Source organism: Peromyscus eremicus, chromosome 1, assembly GCF_949786415.1.
Source record: "Peromyscus eremicus chromosome 1, PerEre_H2_v1, whole genome shotgun sequence".
In the NCBI taxonomy this organism is placed as follows: domain Eukaryota; kingdom Metazoa; phylum Chordata; class Mammalia; order Rodentia; family Cricetidae; genus Peromyscus; species Peromyscus eremicus.
The window spans coordinates 195,643,100-195,648,081 of NC_081416.1; the positions used below are offsets into that span (position 1 = coordinate 195,643,100).

Sequence of the window (4,982 nt, forward strand, 5' to 3'; positions counted from 1 at the left end):
TAATTCTGTGAATAAGTTAATCTCAAACCAAGATAACAGCATCAAAATTCTGTCATATTATATATACCTATCTAATACTCTTCTAATTCTTGCTTGTAGACAAAAGGCAAGTTTATCAATGATGCTAAGCTTTATAACACTGACCTATGTGTCCAAGTCAGTATCATCTTAATTGACTGTCATCCCCTTAGCTTTGCAGTACACAACATTGCAAGAATTTCTCATTTATTGACCACAGTGCCTTTACTTTTTAAATTAGAATCAAGTTTTAACTACAAACATTTATCATATTAACCATTGTCAGTGTATAGTGCAGTCATGTGAAAAATGATCCTATTGCTATGCAGCTGATTTCCAGAACATTTCATCACAAACCCAAAATTCTGTGCCCAAGAAACAAACACTCATCACCTTCTCATTGCATCCCTGTCAATCATCACTCTAATGTCTTTTAAATTTTCATCACATGATTCTGGGACTGTTGGGAAGGAATTTACACATCGCACAGCATGCATGTGTGGAGGTTAGAAGATGTTTGGGGAGCTGGTTCTCTCCTTTCATCATGTGGTTTAATTTTTAAATATTTTAATTAACAAACATAGTACTTGATGTCATTATGGCATTTTCAAGCAAATTTATTGATTATCCTCTTCCACTTTCCTTGTCCATTTCCTCCAAATCCACTGGCACCTCTCTCTAAGTTTATAATTCTTTTCACTTTAATGACACATTTGTCCTATTTCCTCCCCCTTGACTCCTCAATACCACTTTCTTCTCCATCTTTTGACTTCCTTTCTGGAAGCATATCCTATAAACACATACTCTCAACACTTCCGTACATGTGGACATTGTTATCCATGTCCCTCTTGAGAAGGAACATGTGGTTTTTTTTTTTTCCTGTGTCTCTGTCACCTTCTTGACTTCTTTGTAAGTTTTTCCTGAGCATTTCCTGATTTCATTCTCCTTTACAGATGAATAGAATTCCACTGTGTATATATAGGAAACTTCCATTATCTACTGATGAATTTCTGGATGGACATAATTTCCTTGTTGTTGTGAATAATTCAACAGTTTACATAGATTTACAAACTTCTCTTGGGTAGGACATAGAATCCTTTGGGTACATGCTCCAAAATTATACAACTATGTTACCTAGTAATTCTATTTTAGTATATTGAGAAAGCTTTGTATTTATTTTTATAATGAACACAATACATTCTATCCCATCAATATAGAATGCAGAATCCTTTTTCCCACATTGTCAGTATTTGTTGTTGTCTATTTTCTTCATGTTAATCATTTAAAGGTTGTAGCTAAAGTTTTTCTGCCTGGCCCACAGTCAGGGCAAATCTCTCTCACCTGCCAGTCCCACAGCCGTTCAGACCCAACCAAGTAAACACAGAGACTTATATTGGTTACAAACTGTATGGCCATGGCAGGCTTCTTGCTAACTTTTCTTACAGCTTAAATTAATCCATTTCCATTAATCTGTACCTTGCCACATGGCTCGTGGCTTACCAGCATCTTCACATGCTGTTTCTCATCGTGGTGGCTGGAAGTGTCTCTCTGCCTCAGCCTTCCACTTCCCAGTTTTATTTTCCTCCTTGTCCCGCCTACACTTTTTGCCTAGCCAATGGCCAATCAGTGTTTTATTTATTGACTAATTAGAGCAACACATTTGTCTTACAGAACTGCAATGGAGTCTCAAAATATTTGTAATTTGAATTTCTCTGATAGCTAAATATATTGAACACTTTTAAAATTCATTAACCCCCATGGGTATCTTCTCACTGCCCATTTCATTAACCTGTTTGATGACTGGGAAGTTTGTGAAGGGACTATTTAATCTTTATTTTCCATTATACATTCTAGGTAAAAATATCCTGAGTGAAATACTTAAGTCAATGATTTTGTACTGTTCTGTAGGATATATCTCCACTCAGTTGGTAGTTTCCTTAATGTGCAGAAAGTTTTTAATTTCACTAATTTCCACTCATTAATTCTTTGAGCATTTCCTGAATTGCTGATCCTTGTTGTCTTTGCATACATATTATATTACTAACATTTTCTTATGAAAGTTTTAGTATTTCACCTTTTGAATAATTTAACATTAATTTTTGTGTATTGTAGGGTATATAATGATACCATGGTTCTTATGCAAATGGATATACATTTTATGCAAAGCCATTCATGGTCAGAAGGTCTGACCATTGAGTCACACAAAACATTCATGAAAGAAGTGACTGCATCTTCCTGAGAACAGTTCAGTTTCTGGAGGGAAATGGTATAGAATGTCAAACCCCTCTTTTATCCCTCTTACTCAACACTGGCCACTCTCTGTGGGGCTTTGCATCTGCTCATGTTCCCTGATCCTTGTACAGCATTGGTCATTATTAATAACAACAGTTGATGACCCAACACATGGGAGATGCAGTAACACTCCAATTGGAACTTGGTAATGATTTGTAAATTTTGTTGAAGAAAACCAAGACTAATTTGTAAGTCTTCTACAACATTCTACTTTCCTATGGAGCAGAAACAAGGGTTCTTATTTCACCTATGTTAGGCAGCTTTAACTCCTGCTTTTATTTATGTTAATTTGTTTTGATTAATAACTGTTTATACTGTATGTGATGATAGCTTGTTGCAACTTTGCTTGACAGCACCTCATTGTATTCCCTTAATTATTGGTGGTGTTGGGCCTCATTTTGCATACATTTTTTAACATTTCTCAATTGCTGTAGGAAATTTATCCAGGTCTGGAACCCATCTCTCATTTGTTTTATATTTAAGATTTTTCAAACTTAGTTTTAAATATTCTTTTTAGGGTACAGAGATGAGTCAGTGTTTCAAAGTGCATACTAAACTTACTTTGAATTTGCGTCCAGTTACTGGCTCCTACCAGTGGCTCACAACCATCTATAAATCCATCTGCCTGAGAGCCCATGCTTCAGGCCCCTGCTGGGATTCATATTCATAGGCATCCACCCCCAGCACACACACAATTAACACTAAAAGTATATCTTAAAATAAAATATTCTTTATATTCTGAATATTTAATCCCTCATTCGAAATATGATTTTCACACATTTTCTCTTGGTTTTCACAATGAATTTTGTGTTTTGGTCATGTGAATTTCAGAAATTATGGGATGTTTTAAAAATTCTTTCTTTGAAAATTGACCCTAAATCACTGTGTTTAGTCAAAAGCAAAGAAAACATTAGTTCCTGGGGAAGGTCTTTTTGAGACAGTTTCACTTTGTGTAGCGCTGGCTGTCCTCGAAGTCACTCTGTAGATCAGGTGAGCCTCAAATTCACATATATGTCTGCCTCTCTTTATTGCTATTTTGAATGTCATGTGGCACCTGGTCCTGTGAAAACATTAATCTTCAGTAAACATATTCAAAACTTTCCATTTAAAGAGTGCAGATATGTCCTTCAATAAAAAACAAAGTTTTAGAAATTCTTCTTTAATGAGAGAGCTATGTAAATACAGCAAACTGATAAATATATTATTTTAGCTAACATCATGAAATAATGCAATCCATAGTATATTTCCAGGGTCCGTTGACCATAATAAATTTATTTACAGTTTTAATCGGAATGAAAATGTCTTCTGACAACTTGGCAATGGGAATTTTCCTCTCTTCCCTGATTACAGTGGGAGTGCTTAGAAATTCCTCAATACTATTTTATTATCTCATTTTGATTCTCAATGGAAGGCATTTAATGCCAAAAGACCTGATTATAGAACACTTGACTTTAGCCAACTGCTTGTCTCTCTTCTTAAGAGGCATTGTCAGATTTTGGATTTAAATATTTCCTAGATGATGTTGGATGTAAATTGATAGTGTACATTTACCGCATAATGAGGGGGGTGTCCCTGTATGCCATGTGCCTACTGAGTTGCTTCCAAGTGATCACAATCAACCCCAGCAACTCCAGGTGGATGACTCTTAAACACAGAGTGACCAAGTACATTGGTCCCTCCTGCTCAGTAGGCTGGCTTGTACATCTGTTCCTAAACATCTTGACTCTAACTAGAGTATCAGGCCCTATTTACAACAAAAATGCAACTAGCAGGATGAAATATGGGTACTGCTCATGGTTTACTTTTGACAATGTGGCAACTGGACTGTATGTGTTCTTACTGTGTTTCTCTGATGGCCTGTGTCTGGGTGTCATGGCCTGCTCAAGTGTCTCCATGGTGAGTCTCCTCTACAGACATAAGAGACAAGTCAAGTACATTCACAGTGCTCAGAACTTTCTGAAAGTCTCACCTGAGGACAGAGCTGCTCAAACCATCCTCACCCTGGTGTGCATATTTGTCATCTCTTACTCATTCTCATCCATTGTGGTCATCTTTGCAACCTACTCCAAAGGTCCAATGCTATGGGGAGTAAGTGTATTTCTATTTCTAGAAATATGCTTTCCTATAGTTTGCCCCTTTGTTCTCATCAGCAATATCAAGTCTAGTTCCAGCATATTTTTACCCTGCTGTGGTAGGAAAATGTTTCTTCCAAGTTCAACATGAGCTCTGCTTATCTGCCTTTGCTTATATATTGGCATATTCTTTTATCTGTTGTAGATTGATAAGACTCTTGTTTGAAAATATTGAGCATCCTCCTGCATCCATCTCCTTCAGCAGAGCTAATTGGTGTGTGCCACAACAACTGGCAATAAAACTCCAGTCCATGTGGATGAAAGACCTCAACATAAAATCTGATACAATGAACATTGAAAATGAGGAGTAGCATTAAACTCATTGACACAGGAACAACATCCTGAACAGAACAGGGAGAGTGCAAGCACTAAGATCAACAATTAATAAATGAGACCTCTTGAATGTAAAAAAACTTCTGTAAGACAAAGGACACCACAATAGGACAAAATGACAGCCCACAGAATGGGAAAAGATTTTCACCCATTCCACATGTGATAAAGGGCTACTATTCAAAATATATAAGTAACTCAAGGAACTAT

General features: G+C 36.4%; 1 pseudogene; it reads left to right on the forward strand.

Annotated features, from left to right (window-relative positions):
* Nucleotides 1–3,602: 3,602 nt before the first annotated feature.
* LOC131904299 (vomeronasal type-1 receptor 4-like) lies at nt 3,603–4,533 on the forward strand (annotated as a pseudogene).
* Nucleotides 4,534–4,982: the final 449 nt, after the last annotated feature.